The sequence below is a fragment of the Balaenoptera borealis genome (genome assembly GCF_965194805.1).
Source record: "Balaenoptera borealis genome assembly, chromosome: 5".
Taxonomy (NCBI): domain Eukaryota; kingdom Metazoa; phylum Chordata; class Mammalia; order Artiodactyla; family Balaenopteridae; genus Balaenoptera; species Balaenoptera borealis.
The window spans coordinates 115,303,948-115,324,634 of NC_138862.1; the positions used below are offsets into that span (position 1 = coordinate 115,303,948).

At 41.5% G+C, this 20,687-nt stretch overlaps 3 protein-coding genes across 7 annotated transcripts in view; 2 read left to right on the forward strand and 1 right to left on the reverse strand.

Moving 5' to 3' along the window:
* The window catches only part of GPR87 (G protein-coupled receptor 87), a 25,256-nt gene extending 22,962 nt beyond the window's left edge, over window positions 1–2,294 (forward strand). For all 3 annotated transcript variants that reach the window (XM_082394448.1, XM_082394447.1, XM_082394446.1), the window contains one exon: window positions 1–2,294. This exon is cut by the window's left edge and continues 1,712 nt beyond it. The gene's annotated coding sequence lies outside the window, so the exon portion shown is untranslated.
* The window catches only part of P2RY13 (purinergic receptor P2Y13), a gene marked incomplete at its 3' end in the record, with an annotated part of 53,449 nt that extends 38,050 nt beyond the window's left edge, over window positions 1–15,399 (forward strand). The window contains exon 4 of the mRNA XM_082394463.1: window positions 4,768–15,399. The remainder of the gene's footprint in view (window positions 1–4,767) is intronic.
* The window catches only part of MED12L (mediator complex subunit 12L), a 317,353-nt gene that overhangs the window by 129,793 nt on the left and 166,873 nt on the right, over window positions 1–20,687 (reverse strand). The gene's annotated exons all lie outside the window — the stretch shown is intronic.

The window sequence follows — 20,687 nt, forward strand, 5'->3', positions numbered from 1 at the left end:
AACAAAAAAAAAGAGTATTAAGACAAGTAGATTTTGGATAAAACACTCTGAACTTATGTTTGCCATTATTATACCCTATGCTGCATTTGAATCCTCATGTACTAAGGGTAGGGAAGAGAATGTGAAGGCTTGGTTAATAATCAAGTATATATAGTTTATTCAAAAGCCACTTAATAGTCCTTATTTTAGAAAAACTAGAGTTTTAAAATAGTCTTCCTTTTGAGCTATATCCCATCATTAATAGGGATATCATTCGTTTAAAAGTAACACCTTCAGTTGAAGAACGGAGATCAATAAATCAAGTCAAAAAAGATTGAGTAGCTTTTAAAATCTTAGAATAGTTTCTCCTTCGACATAAACCTTTGAGCCTTCATTCTTTTTCAAAGCCTTCAGCTGCTTGACCACTGACTAGATGCCTGATTTGTTCCTAACACTCAACAAGGAACCAAGGGGAGCATTAAAAGAACAGGAGTGAAGGCATGTTTGCTGAGGAAAAGGGAACATTACCGGTTAACGGAGACAAAGCAGACATACACATGCAAAACAGTACAATATTTTCTTTAGACTCCTGTAAACGATCTGCGAACTTCTAAAAAGCTAAAGTGAGCAAAAAAGAAGTCAAATATCCCACTCAAAAGTGATATTACCCACTTCCCTGTGTGTGTGTGTGTGTATTCTGTTAAAGGCATGTTCACCTTAGAACCTAAAAACTAAGAACCTACCATCTTTAATAGCATCAAATGGCTCCATTTGGTGCTCTGAAATTTACCAAACCCCAGACTTCATTTAATCCTCTAAAATTCAGGCCTCAGTCTAAGAGGTCCTTAAAATATTTCAATTCCACTTTCATGTTTCTAAAACTGGATTGCTGTAGAGTTAGTGGGTACATTTTATGTAAGGGTGGCTTTATTCTCTGAAATTACATGATTAAATCAATGGGACATGTTAAAACATTGACTTAGGAAAAAAATAGAAAGTATTATCCCTATTTTTTTAAAGCCATATTACAAAAACATCAGAATCATACTGCTTGTTTTTTACACCAATGCTCACATCGTGGTCACAAAAATTACTTATCCAGGCCAACCAAGAATGAATCATTTATATGACTAACATAATATCAACAGGAATAGCATAAAATATTGTGCTGGTGTCATAAGTTAATACAAACTACTGCATTAATATTGAAGAAAACAAGAATTCTATTTGACTGGTTTTCAATTAATTGATAATTTGGAAACAATCTTAAACTTGAAATCTAAAATTTCTTACATGAAGCCTTTGGATTATAGTCAATATTTCAGGACCCTCTTAAGGCAGCAATAAATAACAAAGTTATTCTTTATTTTATGCAAATGAGAAACATATTCAGATACTTTCAAAAAGAAATTTTTCTATTACTCATAAAACTTACATGCAGAGAAACTGACCTAATAGAAAATCTTCAGTGGATTACTAACTCTGTTATATTCATTATACCATTCATACCATTTTATTCGCATTTCCAAACAGTATACCAGAATTTTGTTTCTCAGCTAAAGCTTCAAGGGAATGGTAACTAGGAAAATCCATAAATTTAGGTAAATAGCTAAGCCAAAATTGTGCATAGAGACAGTACAACCTAAAACACAAATTTTATGATCACTTTGGAGAAATGTGATATACAAGAAAAAACTAAACAAAAAAACAAGGGCAAAATAAAGCTTGGGGGTCACTTAAATCTCATAAATAGAGATTTTTCTCCCAGACAGAACACCTCAAGAAGACAGCTATCAAATCAATAAATACTTACTAGGCGCATACCATGTAAAAAAAAAAAAAATGTCTAACATTATATTTACAATAATCTTTGGCTATATCTAAGTGAATTATAAAAGTAAGTATTTCTTAAGATCAAACATTTTCAAATTTCAACATAAACATCTGGTAGATGCTGACTTAGCTCCCGTCCCCAGCCCTCTAGCACCATCTAGTGGTAAAATTCATGAAACAACTGAAGAAAACGACTCCTGTCCTATTTACTGCTTCCGACTGACTACACAATTACATGGCCTAACCCTTCCCCGCCCCCCGAGTCTTCCTTCGGTCATCTTTAATGCTAATGTACACAAAAAACAGTCCTGGAGCTGCCTAGACAAATGTATGATGGAAATGTTTAAAAAAATAATTAATACCTATAAGAAATTATCTTACAGATGTTAAAAAAACTAAAAAGGTTGCAACATACATGGATTTCACAGGGAAAATGGAACAAATACTGACTGCTCTTTCTTGACGTACAAAAAAATTTTAATTAAATATAAAATGATTTATTAGAGTTTATTTATTAGAGTTGAAGAAGGAGGAATAAGACTGTCCGTGTTAAAATTTTTAACGTATCAAGAAATGCATGGGATTCAAATGGCAACTTTTATTTTGAATATTCTGAAGTTTTTCTTATAAGCTACAATAACAAGAAATCATCTAAAATGATTTTTAAAATGGTGTAATGTGGCTATTAGACCACCTATCTTTTCTTCTTCTCATTTGAAAACGCAAGATATGGAACTAAACTGGAAATTCCTTTCTTTCAAACAGCTTCACTGGCAAGTGTTCTTGATAAAGTGGCCAATTTCTCTTTGAATAATGCCAGAGAATATCCACTGGTTGCAGCAGTTCTCAGAAATGAGCCACACATCTGATTAAATCAGCCTAGCTTAGGAACAAGAATCTAGAATAGTCACCAGATTGCCCAAAGCTTCCAAGTCTAAGTTTAGGTTTAAATGTTATAAATAAGACTTTCCAACAACACTCTAGACATGTTTACCTGGGCACACATATAAACACACAGCATGTATAACTAGGGCTAATAGATTTAGTATAACAAACATGACTCAGCTCCTTAACCTATGATAATTTTTAAATGGTCCTTAGAAACAAACCTTAAACATCACATCCCATGATTGTTACTACTAGCCCATACCAAAATACTTTCAGTAACAGTGAAGCCATCTGTCAAGTATCAAAAATAAATATCTCTGTGTTTCTTCAAAAAGCCTGAACCATATCACCAGTGTCTTTAGATTTTTATGTGCTGTTTTATGCAGCTAGAGAAATGCCACCATTAAACACAATGGAAAAATGAATAAATATATAAGGACATGAATACTGGGCAGAACACTTACATGATATAAATTTGGAATCATCTAGATCTGGGCTTCTCAACCCCATCAAACCCAATGCACTCTTTCTGTGAGATATATTTCAACCTATTTTTAGTACAGTGATATGAAAGCCAGACATAATATAACCTATCTACACGCACAGACCTCACTCTGCGTGGTAGTGTGGGACCATAAAAATATGGACTGCATCACTTTCTCTACCTCATCCAAGGAGGCTCCTTAACCCTTGAACTTGATTAACAGCGTCACCATCCACCCAGGCACCTGAACTGGAAATTCTCAGTCATCCTATGACCCCTCTTTCCCTCACCCCTATTAGCAGCCCTGCACCTAATCTTGCAGATCCGCCCTCAGATACAGTGGGCAAGCTAGGCCTCCACCCGGCCTGGCCCTGCATCGGGCTTGCCTCGGGCCAGGGGAGGCTGTGTCATCTCATGGACCAGCAAGGACCTGGGAGCACAGCAAACCTGGTTCCCACCCCCCACCGTACGCCCAGCTGAGAGGAGAAAACGAACAAACTGCACCATGATTCTAAACTGCCGGCACTGCTGCTAGAGGCCTCAAGTTCTCCCTTCTGTGCCAGGCCCTCACATACTCTTCTTGCCTAGTACTTTTAACACTAAATGGTTATTTTCTAATGAAATAAAAATAGCTAACTTTTATTGGGCACTCCCTACACAGCAGGCATCGTTCTCAGCACCTGACCTGCATCAACTACCTTCATGCCCTTGATAAACCCCTGAGGAAGCACCAGTATTACCCTAACGTTCTCAAGGTCACACAGGTCAGAAAAGCTGTTGCTGGGATCCAGACTCAGGGCACCTGGCTCCAGAAGTTCTGGTTTTAACCACGGCTCAATACTGAAACGAAACGCATGCCTCAAGGTATTAATGATACGACCAAAAGCCTTGCAAATTATTTATGTTACCGAATGCTAGGAACACAAACTATTTCACCACTGAAGATAAGGCTGGGGTTGAAGTTGAGAAGCACTCTTAAGCAAAGCCTCAATAATTTCTTTACTAAATATGAAAGATTATACTCACTATTAAGAGAACATTAAGTTAAGCCTATCAATCACACATATGTGATCATTTTACTCCCTTATAATTCAGATGAGCATATAGTTCATGATCAAAACCTAGATAACTTTTGAGAGTGAAAGTGTCACTTACTGAGCTGGCACGGGTGTAAACTGAGACAGTGTGGGCAAACCTGTAGGCAGAGCACATCTGAAAATTCGCGTCTACATTAGGATTGCGTTACCCAGTTAAACAAGCAGCTTAGGACAAGGAAAAAGGGCTCAGGGAATCCAGCCATTTCATCAACGAGAGGCCCCACGGTGAAGCTTCTTCCATCCAGTTTACTAACACAAACTGGGAAGCCCTGGATGCTGGATTAGCAGCTATTCAACAAAGATCTCTAATGGAGGTTTCCTGGGTGGGTGGAACACGGTTTCTAGGTTAGTGCTCGCTGCTAGCGGCTTTGTTCAACGCAACAGGAAAGAACCCAGCTCACCCAAATTGAGTATTTTTATTTGCCCTGGCTTCCTGAAGGAATACATAAGCTAAATTCTAATTTAAATTCTCTCTCTCCTCTACAGCAAAACCATCACAAATCTTTTGTCACACTATTAACGACTAAGTACAAAATTTATGATTGGTATGATTTCAACAGGATTTTAGAGAGGGAGGCTGCATTTGTCCTTCCAACCCACAGGCCTCCATGGACACAACTAAACAAACAGGCTGGTCGGGAGGCTGGGCCACTGAGGGCACTGACGTCACCAACGAACTACAACTCGGGTTAGATAAACACCCTCTACAGGAAGCCTGCTAGGCTCCCGAAGGAGGAGTAGAACATGAGATCCGAACGAGCCTTCCAGTCATGATGAAGTCACACAAGTGGAACCACACGTCCTCATTCAACCCACCTCGTGATCCCTGGGAATAAGACAAGGGCAACACGCACAGCTGCTGCCTGAACAGCTCGTTTGAGGACTAAACACACAAACTTGGCCTCAATGATTCTTCATTCTGATGACACCAACTGGTCCATGCAAAACAGCCTAAGAATCACTGCTGTGCTCCAAATATTAACTAAACAGGTACGTAGCTCTCTACAGCATTAATGGCCTAAAACTACAGAAAAATTTCTCGGTCACGCCGCCAAGGAAACTAAATTGCCGAAGATGACCACACAACACTCACACAAGGCAGAAGCACATACAAGTGTGCTTTAGCTAACAACAGTTTGCTGGACAGAGAAGAAGACGGAGTCTTCAAATTTCAGGTGTGCTTAGTCTTGGTGGGGAATAAACAACAACAAAAACCTGCATGACCTCACCCACAGCATTCAGTTAACCTCAGGCAAGTTCCCTGAAGTCTCCCCACCACAAAACCTTCCCCCAAACATGCTAGCGCCTGCTTTTCACACATCACGCAGCCTGCACAGGCGACATCTGTTTATCAGAACAACTCTGGGAAAGTTTATCTAACTGATAAAAGAAAGGTTCACATATCGAGGCATGGGGAAGTCATTCTGCCTTATACATGAGTTGACTTGAATGTCGTGCTAACAGAACAGCCTGTTTGTGGCCTATCAAACATACACTGTACACCTGCTTTAATTATTAAAGAAAAGGGTGCACAGACCAGAAGTAAAGAAGGCCCTTGTTAAAAATAAGGATTAAATTCTTCCCTTCCTGGGGTGCCAATGTTGGTCCTCCTTTCATGACAAGACTCCCTTCCCAGGTGCCAAGGCCACACTGACTCACTGTGTATGGGCTGATCTTTTTTTGGAAACCATGAAGGAATGTATCCCTGACTTGTTTGATGTTCTTTGTTCTGAGAAGACATAAAACTGTGCTGAAAACCACGTTTCTTCAGAGCATGTTCCTCAGTTATCTGAGAGGCTGTCTCCTGGGCTTTAGTCCTCAGTTTGGCTCAAATAAAACATTTTTCTATTCCTATTACAGATTGTTTATTGATTATTTTCATCGACATAATAAAAATGAAGTATTCATTTTCTATGAGTCTCATTCCGGCCAAAGATTCTCATTCTAGCCGAAGCTTCTCTCAGTGACTTCTGAAGGCTCATTTTCCTAACTTGTTCTAACGATTTACTAAAAAGCTGAGCAGTCGGAGAGCTAAGCAAATAAACCGTCTTATAAAGCAGCATGCAATCCTCTAAGGGACCCATCCTAGGATGAATCATTATGCAGGTCGGGGGTCCAGAAACCTACGGAAGGAACTCAAAAGTGGGCAGATACAAATGAGTAGATGATCTGATGCCACTGGGATAACAGTATTTAAAAATATGCACAGTCCTTGTTTTCAGATTAATTCCATCGTCTCTCTTATCTTTACCTACAGGACCAGAGCATACAGTTGCGGGATATTCCCTGCCTCTCCCCTGTGTGTTTTGGTAACACACATTCACTCAACAAACATTTCTGAGAGCCTGCTATAGGAGCGGGCACTGGGGAGACCAAAACGAGCCAATCAAGGCAGCCACTGCCCACTCCAGCTGAGATTGATATAAAAACACAGGCCATGTGGGAAGTATATGAACAATGCCAAGCTATCAGGGAAACACCCAGAGATAATGACAGGTGAAGTGAGTCTTGAAGGGAGCAGAATGGAAATAATGAGAAAGGATACATTTTGGAGACTCCGAGGGATAAAAGGAAATGCCCTCTTTGGCTTTATGAGCATCTTTCCAAAAATCCATACATAGAAGAGGAAATACATGCAATGAGATTTTATTTTTGTGACTATGAGTTCTCAGTGTTGACTCTTTGTTAATATCATCAAACGAAATTCATTCCTTCTGATTCTTAAGGTTAAACCCAATCTAATATTAGCAACACAGAAAACCTGTTTGAGCAATTCAACTAATTGAGACTAGGTATTCAACTCATGACTCAACGTCAGTGCCTATTTCAAAGTGAGGTTTTTGTTAGCCGTCTACAAAATATGTAAATATTGCACATATCAATTCTTTTTATAAACTGTTACTGCTGCCAATCTTCCAGAAGGTGGAGATATTGTACCAGACATTTGTTTCTCCAAGTATAACTCTCAGATAAAGGTAAGCACACAACTGCCAACGAATTTCCGAGCCTGTCTCTCATTTCAAGAGATTAAAAAAAAAAAAAAAAAAAAAGCACTGTTTTACAATATAGTGACTAATCATGTTTTAAAGACATAATTTCTGCCACCCTCTTCCACTACCCTAAATCAATGCCCTGACTTTGGCAGGATTTGATGCTTCACATAGAGAAACACAAAAAGGCATGTCTGCATTCCATGTTTTTCTACCAGATCACACTTTTTAAAGCACACCTTCAATTATTTTATCACAAAGCTCGAAAGCGTCATGGTACAGTGAATTATGAACGCCTCACCATGACAATTAAGATCCTCACATTATGCCCCACCCACCTCTGCTGACTTTCCTTCCCTGATGCCTTAGCTTACACCATTCTTTTCGTCCCAGATTGACTTTCACCCCATTCTAGGCATAAAAGAGCCATCTAAGCAAGAACCATTTCAGACACCAGCTCCTTCACAGATCCTTTTAGAGGGCAACTTCCAAACTCACTTCCTTTTTTCTTTTTTTTTTTTTTGGCCATGAGGATTGAACTCTGGGCCTCATCAGTGGAAGCATCAAGTCCTAACCAATGGACCTCCAGGGAATTCCCTAAATTCATTTCCTTTAAATTTCTCTGCACTTTCCTATAATGTTTCTATTGAGCCTTGTACTAAAATCCTCTGTATCCTTAACCCAGTATATTTTTCAATGTCCAGTGGAATCCTGTCTGCAAACATAACCCCCTCTCCAACACACACACACACACACACACACACACACACACACACACACACACCCCACTCTAAATCACTTGTCAGCAAAGCTTTAACTTTTTAAAAATGATGTAACCCAGTAAATAGCTCCTTCAGTTAAAATAGATTCATTGAAAATGTTCATATCTATCTAAATGTCCATCAGTAGGGACTGACTAAATAAATTATGGGATACTACAAAGCTATGGGGAAAAAATGGTATAATTATATAGGGCTAACATGAGTAAGTCCCCAAGACAGCAAGTGGGAAAAAAGCAAATTGCTCTAGTGTGGCTAACCGTCCAGTGAAGCAAGTGGGAAAAACTGGGGATAAGGCAATAACAATAAAGTTGTTTTTGTACCAAAAGAAAAGATTTTGGAGTAAGGAACAAAATAAGACATTTATAGAAGTAAGTAAACCAGCTTTTAAGGCAGTCCTTGCCAGGCTGGATGGAAATTGACTGGAAACAATAACAGACCTTGGAGGATTCCCTGTATTAGACTCACTCTATTTGTAGTACAAATACACAAGGGATGTTTATATATAACCAGTCTTGTAACTGACAAGGCAGAGTCCCGCCTGGAAACAATGCTGGGGAAAGGAAATGTGTGCATGTGTGAGCATATGGGGTGGGCTGGGGGTGGCGGTCACACCCCGTTATGTGGAGGGTTTTGCGATTAATCAGGATGAAGCCCCGTGGTATTTTAATCCTAGGGTTCCACAAAGGGAAATGGGAATAAATTGAGGGAACATAGAACTATTCGGCATAAATCAAAGCATCAGAGACAAAAGGAAAACAAAACATCGATTATGTTGTCTTTTTTCCTTTTTGGAATCCTGGAAGCAGGAAATATGGCCTCTACCTATTATTATTACTACTACTACTATTATTATTACCATCATCGTTATTATTTTATTTATTTTGTATTGAAACTGGTGTCTAGTGTTGAATAAAGCCACGTCATTTGCGTCGTTAATCATCAGAACAAAATACCTATTTTTTAAAATACACAAAATAGGATCAATAGTTTGTCAAGATAAAATATTTTTGCAAACATTAATAAGATCCTTATTTCCATTTCTAATAGAGAAAAAATGTGTACAAGCTAATCTTTACATTTAAGCATATCCACAAAATGTCCAGCATAAATCTCAAGGAAATACAAAATGGGTGCAGGGCCAATTTTACATCCTGCATTGAAATACGTCTGAGTCTTTCACAAATATGCCCAGGTTTCCACAAGCTCCACACTCTGGGACACCTGAGACCAGTTTTCAAAATCTGGGTGACAGGGTAAGGTGCATAAATAAAGGAAGACTCCACTCCTAAAACTTCCCGGCTAAAAAGGAGTAACAACAGACAGTGTAAGGACAGATTTATATCATTCATTGACATCCAACAGGGAAAAAAAATGATAAGAGAAGACAGGCTGAAATATAAAACTCAAGGCCCCAGGAGAAGTCAGACATTATTGTTTTTGCTACATAAGCCCCTGATGATATTCTTACTTCCTCCTTGGGTTTCACCTAATCTGTGGATGTTCTAGCCCTAGTCTCTGTCTCAAGGTCTCCCTATGAATCTCTCCTCTCACTAATACCACCCAACTGGTCCTCTGATCATCACAATTTCTGCTCTCAGGGCACAGGTCTGCACGGGCTTCCAAAGCTATGGCAGTAACTGATAAGGGCCAGGCAGCTGGAGGGAGCTAGACAAAACAGGAGGCAGGACATCTGCCCGGAGGATAAAAGTTCCTCCAAGGGCTGTAAGATCAGAGGCTCCAAAACAGCAAGGCAGGGAGGCTCACACCTGGCCGCATTTCTGACTTCCCCAGACACTTATGGAAATATAGAATCCTGAGCCAGAAACAAGGATTCTGACTGGTTCATTTCAAGCAGGGTCTTGGAATCTGCAATATTAAAGCTCCCCAGCTGGTGTCAATGGCCAGTCAAGTATATAAACAATGACCTTAAAAGAGTCAGAACTGCTTCAGGGTCCCCAGGTGAGCAGAGGGAAAGGAGGAGCACCCAGGGGCCCAGGCGTGAAGAGGTGGTAGCCCCAGGTTTTTCTTAAAAGTCTCCCAAACATTTGAAGAGAAACCACAGGACATGCCCTCACCCTGCAGGCAGTAAGCTCCTATAGCCAAAAACTCTACTAAGACACACACTCTGCCTTGAAACATGCAATCTTGAGAAGACAAGATGAACAGACAACTCACCAAGTTCCTCCTGGATCCTTATGTTTTCATCTTCCCCAGTTCCAAGGCAAGCACAGCCTTAACCACTAACTCTACCACTCGCCTTGGTATCTATCATCATTATTAGCCTCACCACTTACTTGCTGCCATCACTCTCTTTACCTCAGATTAAAATGTCATACATGCGTACAACCAGCATTTCCTGATGAGAAAATACACTTTGCCTGTGTTCCCAACAAGGCCTGTCCTACCTAGAGTAGCCGGCTCTCAGATGCTTGATGAATTAATAAACCAGCGTTCACTGTTCATGTGGTTGTAGAAAAGAGCCACTGAACTGGGGAAGGAATCCTAAACTCTGAATCTAAACTCTGGCTGCAAAGTCCAGCCCAGCCACCTCCTCGCTTGAGCAACTTCGTTAAATTCTCCGAAGTTCTACTCTCTCATCTGTAAAAATGCAAAGAGTTGTCCCTCAAATGGTTCCTATGTAAATTGGCTGTAAAAGGATCTAATACAAAGAAAGCGTTCTGCAATCAAGTGTGGGAAAGGTTGTGTATCTGTGCTTTGATCCAGTCCTTGCAGACAAGTGTTCATCTGAGTCCCCCGGCTACCTGCCGATACAACTGCTATAAAGCAGAGGCCACGAACCGGCTTCCCATGAGCCAAACAATCACAGTCAGGTTCCGTTTCGGCCCACGAGACATTAGGCCTACACAATTTGAAAAGTGTCTGACTTAGATGGCATGTGAAACCAGAAGAGACATAGAAGTGCAGTTAAGACCACGAGCTCCAGGAGCGGCTCTGCCAGGGTCCAAATCCCAACTCTAGGAGCTGTGGGACATCTCTCTGCCTCAGTTTCCTCATCTATTAAGAAAGAGGTGGAACCCACCCAGCTCATGGAGCTGTTGTGAGAACCCAACGAGTTAAAACACATAAACACAAAAAAGTGTTTAAAACAGTGCAATCACCACTTGAGGTTCTGACAACACCGGCCCATCCACAGAGGAGGCAACACTGGACCCTGACAAGGTCTAGCTGAGCAGCTGACCCCCTGGGTGGGCCATGAGCTCTCCACGTCTCCACAATTCCTCAGTCCCCAAGAGTCTTACACCTGGTCTACTCCACTTATCTGGACTACCTTGCCATCAGGTGACCACCTGTAGGGCTATCCCTTTGTCCTTGGACTTTGCAACACCTGGTATCAAGAGGAAAACAAGCAGATCCAGTGAATTTAATTTAATGATAATTTCCACCTGAGTCATGCTGCATACAAACATGGAGCACCCCATGGAGAAGGCAAGAAGCACAAGGGAGCACGGGGACAAATAATGGGTGTTTCTGAGACCCTCAGAATAAACAGAGCCTCCTGCGATAAGTCAGGGAAGTCTTGAGAGCCGCAGTTTAGAGACTGCTAGTGCCAAATCATCCGTTTAATCAGCATAATGTTTACATCTGAAAGACTCCACAATGTGCCCTGGTGATCGTCCTTATGACTCTTTGTCCTTACATGTATTTGCCCACCAGATCTCCGTGCAAGCTGAAGCTAGCAAGCCTCTGTAGGCAAACAGGTGCTCTGAGCCCCAGGGGTCAAAGCAGCAGCCAGGACTCTATGGGCACTGGGGAGGGAGGGGGAATGGGTGCGCCCAGGCACAGCCAAGTGGGAAGCTTCCCTAAACCAGCTCTGGGTCCCTCGGAGCCTCTGCTGAGTCTATTAAGGATCAGGAGTGACTATTGGGTTTGTATGTAAGACTCAGAATAAGCAAATATGCTTCATGAGGGAAGGGACCTGGGTCTGATTTGGTCACTACTTCATCCCCAGTGCCTGGAACACAGCCCACTACACAGTAGGTGCGTGTAAAGTACCTAGAACAGCACCTGGCATATCATGAGCATAGAAATAAGTACTACTGACTATTGTGACTGCAAATGTACGTTATGTTTTTAAGTCAAATTGAACTTGACACGTTAAGCTGAGCCCACAATTCGGCCATGGAACCACCTGAGAGAACACCCCTGCAATGTAGCAGCCTAATAAAGAGCCTTCCAGGGCAGAATTTCTTTCTTATCTGGTTCTGAGTCACACACTCTGATGAGGGATTCGCAGCCAAATTCTGAGTACTTCCATCTCTAACTGCACACGATTTTTCAGTGGGAAAAGACACTGAAGCACTCCTTGGAACATTACAAATTATATTATACACCCTGAAAGAAACCAAAAATACAGAGATTTCCTGCCTCTCACTTTCACAACAGTAACATTAGCAGCACACGCTTAGCAGAAGATGAACGCATGATGAGTTTATCTGAAGTCCTACTCGTGACCTGTTGGGTTGCCCAAAGAGTTCGTTTGGGTTCTTCCATAACATCTTACAGAAAAACCGAAACGAGCTTTTTGGCCAACCCAAGATTTGTCAGTAATGCTTTAATGTGGAAAAAAATAATAACAGTACCTCTTATCTAACAGATGGGGTCATGGATGCCAGAATGCTTCTTTACTCAAATGCTAATTCCACATTTTGGGGGAGCCCCGCTCACGACCTGTTTGTTACACTGTGTGGCCTCTGACAAGGAACGAGGAGCAAAACCTGCCCCCCCAAAATGTGTCTCTTAGGCCTGCTGATTATTTTGAGCTGGAAACAATCCAGGCCCCACAGACTCAGGAACCTTTGACCTACCCCCCTAGCTGCCTAAAAGAATTTAGGCAGAGGACCTGTTCCAGGGAGGGAGCTACCACTACAGATACCTACAGTATAATATGAATCAGGTGTGTAGACAGGGAGGGACCTAGCAGAATTTGTTTGTTAAAATGCCTCTCGGGGTCCCGCTGTCTCTGTACGGTACAGCAAATGTTTGTTTACCAAACACTGGCTCTTCTTTCATCTTCCTGTGAATTGCCTTCCTCCCCTTTGAATTCCCAGACCACCAACCTCAACATCTTCTCTTGTCTTTGGTTGAAGATGGTGTTTGAGTTGGTGGCTTCTGCCATTTTGGTGAGTCACTCAGTTTTCCTGGGTCTCTCCCAGGTACACATGTTATTAAACTTTTTAGTCGGTCTCATGTCAACGTGATTCTGAGGCCGGCCCCAGGAACCTAGAAGGGTAGAGGGAAGGTTTTTCCTCCTCCACAAGAGCTCCCTCTTAGGAGGGTGTGGTAGCTAGCCATGTCTTGCTACCTCAGTGACCCCACCAGCTCTCCACCTCTTACCACATGTTGAATTTGGCAATGGCAAAGTTTAAAAGGAAAACCTGCTTAGGTTGTTGCCTGGCTGTTCATGTGCCAGATGACATGGCGACGTCAGGGAGGAAAAAAAAAAGTAGAAAAAAGTTCAAGAAGGAAAGAAAAAAAAAAAAACGAAAAAAAACCGACCACGCTTTTTTATGGATTGCTGAGGGAAAGGAACTAGCACGGAGGCCAGCCCAACACCCACGGAGATCCAAACATCTCTCACTTCCTCCTTGTTTCCATTTCCCAACCATGAGTGAGTTCTAACTGACCAATTCAGCAGAGTGACAGTCGACCGACTACCTCATGGTTTCTGTCAAGTTCCTGATTTTCATCTGTTCCTGAAGATGAGCAAGAACTCTGCGTAGAACAGTCTTAGTTTGGAGCGTCCACTGAGACATATTCTGAAATGAATGCTGTTTGACTCACAGATGAAGGGCTACAAACAGGTAAGGAAACAGCTTTTCCATGAAAGAACATCAGTGTGTGTGAAGGGGGCATGAGAATGGAAGAGGAGAATTCTGGGCTAGGCAGCAATAATGCTGACTAACACTGGACTGTCCCCATCCTCAGTAAGTTACTTTGGGTTTGAGAACTATAATTGGTTGATATAGTAATATATTTGCTCATGCTGGTTTGGGGCTCCAAATCTGAAATTTTATCATTGATGACTATTTAGGATTTCCGACTGTGGCTGTCAAAATACATTTGTGATGAGGAGATATCAGAGAAAATGCTTAAAAGGTATTCACCCAGGACAAACATTTCAAAAGCTTGTAGATATGTATCAAAATTGCCTCTAAAAACTGCAAACTCAATTATGACAATAATTCCTATAAGTCAGTGTGAGTTTGTTTTGGTTTGCAAGTTCATGTAGGCATAGATATACAGTTAGTATCTATTTGTACATATATTTATATAGATAAAAGCTTTTATCTTTGTTGTTATTGGGATAAATTAACCCTATTAATACCTAGTAAAGTATGTATTTACCTTTAAAGTGAATCACAAACATCGATCCTATGCATAGCAAAACTTTAAGTTCACATGTTAACTTATTATGGTCTAGGACTAACCAGCTAAATTATTTAAAATACTTTAAACATTATAAATTTAAATTACACACAGGGGAATTAGCACAGATCCACACCGTCAGCATAGTCAACCCATCTCATGCAATCCATCCAGCCCAGAAATACTTTTTTTCAAGCAAGGACGACTAATTCTATGGAGAAAGTGAACCAAAGGTCACACTGGTAAAACAGAAAATACTCTATAGCTTGCATATTTATCTTCCTAAAACGTACAGACTTGAAAACAGCTTTGGCACTAAAAAAAAAAAAAACCTAGATAAGTTTAAAAAAATAAATAAATAAAACAATGTACTCACTCTAAAATATCAAAATAACCTTTTATGATCTGTGAACATAACAAATAAATTTTATACTTCAATAAAATCTATAAATACACACATAAAAGTATGCACATATATACACATTACACACTGGTAATATACACATAAACTATAGATTGTCGTGTCTGTTACAGCTTAGTAAGGAAGAAATGAGGGGACGCCAAGATACTCAAAGCGTGAAGACCCAGGAAGGGAGAGTGGGCAGGGCGTGGGGAAAAAACTACTGTTTGCTGAGAGGCGAAAGTGCCCATTTCACACTTGAGGAAGCAGGCAGACAGGAGGTAACCACCCTCCTGATATCACAGTGAGCCTGAGCCCCTGGGCACAAGGAAGGTACCTGCACCCCACAGGGTTTCAGTCAGCCCAGCCTTCCCACTGCTACACCCTCCCGCCCTGCCATGCTGCCCCACCAATCGCCAGTTGGCATGTCCTTCAATCCTCTTCAACTACTTTCATCCTCAATCATGCATTTGTAGGACGGTATTTCCAATTCCCTGGCGAGAAGAATGTTCAATCTAGTGCCACACACATGTGCTGGGGAGAAAAATGACTCTAAAAACATAAAATTATAATTATCCTTGACATATTTAAACAGGATACAAAAGGGGGAAGGAGACAGGAGTAGAAAAAGACAGTCTCTCAAAATCAGGAGAATTTGGGGGGAGTGGGGGTGGAGGGGAGACACATTAAAACAGCTAATGGGTACACCAGGCAGCAAAATACTAAGAAACCACCCTCTAAGAGGCCTGTCTACCAAGCTCCTGAGTCCCATTCCCCTATTTGTAAAACAGTGATGATATTAGCACAAGACTACTGTAAGATTAAATTAGATATTATTTGTAAAATCTTCAACATAGTAATGCAGAAAGTGTTCAGTAAATGTTGGCTAACATCATCATTGCTTTCACTATTATTACAAAGACTCATTTAATCGAAGCAGATGTGTATGAAATTACATATCAGACCACTGCAAAGCATAATTTAGACATTTCAGCACCTCTGTAGACCAAAATAGATAAGATATAACATAAAACCATTTACAACAGTGCCTATCAAACTTTGCTACACATCAGAATTACCTGGGGGGCTTGTTGAAATGCCTATCCCTGGGCCCTACTCCCCAAAGTTTCTGATTCAGTAAGTTGGGGCCTAAGAATCTGCATTTCTAACAAAGTCCCAGGTGATACTAATGCTGCTGATCTGGGGGTCCACCCTTTAAAAACCACTGATCTATGGTGAATCCCACATTCACATCTGCCTGACTAATAAATCTATCTATGTGTTTCTCATTCAGTCTAAGTCAGTTAACGAGAGGGCAAAATAATGAATAAATGCTTAAAAAGCAAAAGCACTGTGTCATCCCCCCATTATTTTTGATTTAAAAAGAAAGAGAAACAAACAGATATTTCCCATTAGATCTATGATGTTTCTGAAGTCGACTGCTGAATTGAGAAATATTGGAGGTTTGGAGGTTTTTTTCCAGCGTGCAATGAGCTAGCATTGTTTCTGCAGCTAGGTAGGAGTCCTGCATGACGCAATTCTAGGAAGTTCACTTAGTCCGATGTGACAAAGCCTGCAGAGTACTGATGGCCAACACTGGTGGCACACGGTGAAGCTGTGTTTCCGGGTCAGACTGTGCCAGTTTGAGCAGATGCACCAAGAGCAAGAACCCTGGCCAAATTTTCTCAGATGGCTCCAGTAGAGCTGCTGGTGACCCACGTTGCTTTTTCAGGTGCAAAAGGAAAGGGTAGAGGAACATTGTTGCCCATAACAATGTTCATTCTATAAAATGTCTCTAGAGTCAACTTAGGTGCTCAGGCTTCCCCAAGCCAAAGTCTCTATGGTAAGAAACCAGAAGTCACGTTTCTTCCATTTGGTTTCAACATTTCTTTGAAAGTTAGGTTGGTACCAGTGAGCTGTCTCTGGAATACCAAGAATAGACCAGTCCACAGAGACACAGGTCAAAGCCAACACAAGTTTTTTCTGCCGTCTCCTTCATGGGTATCCTCATTTGCGGAAGGCTGTCTAGCGGAGGAGGATTGAACACTAAGGAGAGTTTCTTTCAACTGAAAATTACATCCTCAGCATAAGAGTGCCAAGTCTGTCTAGGCAGAGCAGTAGTTCTCAAAGTGCAGTCCCCAGACAAGCTGCATCAACATCACCAGTGAACTTGTCAGACATGCAAATTTTTGATCCCAAACCTACTGAATATGAAACTTTGGGAGTGGAGCCCAGCAGTCTGTGTTTTAATAGGCTTCCAGGTAATTGTGTTGCACGTTCAATTTTTAATTCCATTGGGTAAAGTGTCACTAAGTCCTGAGACAACTCTAGTTTTCACCCGCTTTCTGGCATAATTGTAAACGGTTCCCCCTTTCTACCTCAGAAGTGTCCTGGTTTGGACAATACATTACATGGTCATCCTTACCCTTCAGATCAGATGCTGCAAAGGGGTTTCGTTGGTTGGATTCTGTTTACTGCTTGGGATTTCAAATTAAGTTCATGTCTGCTACTACATCCTGGTACTAAACCCATCGCTGCCCTGAATGCTGAAAGATGCATTGCCTCCTAAAAGTCTAGGGATCATGGCTACAGAAACCCATTTCAGAAGAGGTATCCTATCTTTACCAAAAAAGTACCCACCATCAAACTATATAAAATCTGGTTTAAATTTCTAGCATGTGGGAACAAGTCTCCTCCATCAGGTCTTTAAAATCCTTTTTACTAAATCTTTTGGTTCCTCTACAGGGAGTTTTCCTTTCCCAACTAGCACCCAAGAAAAGTACAAAGTTAGTAGGAAATTTACTACTAGTCTTATTTTTGTGGTAATAACTTGGAAATATTAATTCACAGAAAAACCAAGTTTGCCACAAAGTTTCTCAAGCCACCTGTTCTTTTAAAGGCAAAGTGAAATACTGGTCATATGCTTTTGGATCTGATCCATTTTCCATTCCTTTGAAATCTTTGTCTTCACTCAGCCTAAATTAAATTGCTGGCTTCTTATTCTTCACTGAAGTCTTCCATCTGCTGTTTCTGAAAAGCATCAAAGGCCTCAGATATCATGTTCTGACCCTTCATCTTTCAGATAAAAGTCAGAGAGGGGTCGGTGGCTTCCGCTCAATTATGTAACATCTGCTGTTGAAGCTAAAATCTCAAAGAAAAAAGAGAAAGATCAGCTATTTGGCTTCTCAGACTTGGCCCAAAGGAGACTGTACACTTTGGTGTGATCACTGGGAAAAAGAATCGGATTCTCAGTCTTCTAGGATCACACACTTATTTTTATCACGTGATTGGACTACAGGTAGAATTTACACCAAGCCGACCTGAAGTGTGTTAACCTTTCTTTCATCATGGGGGAGATACCTGGCTGGAAAGCAGGGCCCACCTGCTGCTTATAGGCACTTCCAGCCCTAAGGTCAAAGGTTGGTAACTGAGTTCACAGGAAGCTTCATCTAAAGAATGTTACCATCCTGCTACCGAGGATAAACAAAATCTCCTTCTCATTCTAGAGCTATTTCAGTCATTCATTCATTCAACAAACACTGATTTCTTACTGTGTGGTAGCCACGATTCCAGATACTGGAGATACTCTGCTTCCAAGAGTCCCTCGCCTCAGGGAGCTTACATTCTAATAGGCACAAAGACAGCCTTTCCATCGGCAATCTTTCTCCTCTAGGAAGTGGTGCTTCTTCAGTATGACAACAATCTCTGGGCATATTTTAACTTATTAGGTTACATTTTTATTTTCTTTAGAGAGATTTGGAGGGGATCCTAATCTCATCAGAAGCCAACCAACATGTACTGACTTGATCCAAATCTCAGACCTAACCCTGGTAGGAGCTGATAGCCCCGCACACACTGTGATGAAAATGGAATATGGAAAACAATACTAAACTCAATTAAATATCCTAGGAGGTGGCCCGTAGTGTTTCATATTCTCTCTTTCCCGGCCCCTGAAACTGCCAACTATGTTTCTGCACAAGGATCTCACCGCTTCCTTCCCTACTATAAATATCTCTGCAAGTACCATCTTTATAGAAGTGAAAAAAGGAAGGGAAAGGATATGCTCTGAGATGAAAAGAAAACCTAAAATGTAAGATTAGCTGCCTCTGTATCACTGAGCCTATGAAGAATGTGAATACAGTAGTCCTTGTCGCCAGGGCCACTGAGGCAGGCAGCCGGTTAACCAAAAAACAAGACTAAGTAGGAATCACTTTTAGAAAAGGATAAATATTTCCTTTAAATAATTACCGTAACTTACAATGCACCTTTATTGTCTAATCTTTTGGTGTTGTGGCGAGATTCTTCTTCTTGAGTATGGCTCTGCTGATGACAGTTCTGGAACTAATTTTCCCTCCTAAATTATAATTGTAGCACATTGCCAGTCATGTCCAGTTTCTTATAGTTTAGTTCAAGTAATATGAGAATTTTTTTTTTTTTAACTTTGGGTTTATTATTTATTTATTTATTTATTTTTGGCTGTGTTGGGTCTTCGTTTCTGTGCGAGGGCTTTCTCCAGTTGCAGCAAGTGGGGGCCACTCTTCATCGCGGTGCACGGGCCTCTCACCGTCGCGGCCTCTCTTGTTGCGGAGCACAGGCTCCAGACGCGCAGGCTCAGTAGTTGTGGCTCACGGGCTTAGTTGCTCCGCGGCATGTGGGATCTTCCCAGACCAGGGCTCGAACCCGTGTCCCCTGCATCGGCAGGCAGATTCTCAACCACTGCGCCACCAGGGAAGCCCCCAGTATGAGAATTTTTAAAGACTTGAGCAGCCACAAGAGTTTACAACAAAACCAAACCCAGACCTAGACTCTTAAGCCCTCAAAAGAATGGAACCTGTCTTAGCCTAGTAAGGAAAAGACACAGTAAAATTTCTCCACAAACGTCTCATGGATGGTTGGCAATAAGGAGCATCTTATTTTAACAAACTAAATATGTCATGGAAAGAACATCCTGCCTCACTAGTTTTTTGTTTTTTTTTTTTAAATCAACACCTCTGGGCTTCCCTGGTGGCACAGTGGTTGAGAGTCTGCCTGCCAATGCAGGGGACACGGGTTCGAGCCCTGGTCTGGGAAGATCCCACATGCCGCGGAGCAACTGGGCCCGTGAGCCACAACTACTGAGCCTGCGCGTCTGGAGCCTGTGCTCCGCAACAAGAGAGGCCGCGATGATGAGAGGCCGGCGCACCGCGATGAGGAGTGGCCCCCGCTTGCCGCAACTGGAGAAAGCCCTCGCACAGAAACGAAGACCCAACACAGACATAAATAAATAAATAAATAAATAAATAATAAAAATAAAGGAATTCCTTTTTAAAAAAACAGTAAAATAAATATCCTTTAAAAAAAAACAACAACACCTCCTATTAGTTTTGTTTTGTTTTGTTTTTTTAATTAATTTATTTATTTTTGGCTGTGTTGGGTCTTCGTTTCTGTGCGAGGGCTTTCTCTAGCTGCGGCGAGCGGGGGCCACTCTTCATCACGGTGCGCGGGCCTCTCACTATCGCGGTCTCTCTTGTTGCGGAGCACAGGCTCCAGACGCACAGGCTCAGTAGTTGTGGCTCACGGGCCCAGTTGCTCCGCAGCATATGGGATCTTCCCAGACCAGGGCTTGAACCCGTGTCCCCTGCATTGGCAGGCTGATTCTCAACCACTGCGCCACCAGGGAAGCCCCCTCACTAGTTTTTATGTGATAAATCCATTCCTATCCCTACCCCACCTCAGGAAAAGTGCAAGCCTTGTTCTTGCTAAGGGAGACAGCCAGTCCTTACGCTCACAAAGCCAAGTAGCAGAGCACGATAATCAAGAGCAAAGACCGTGTATTCTGGGACCAGACTAGTTCAAATCTTGACTCCA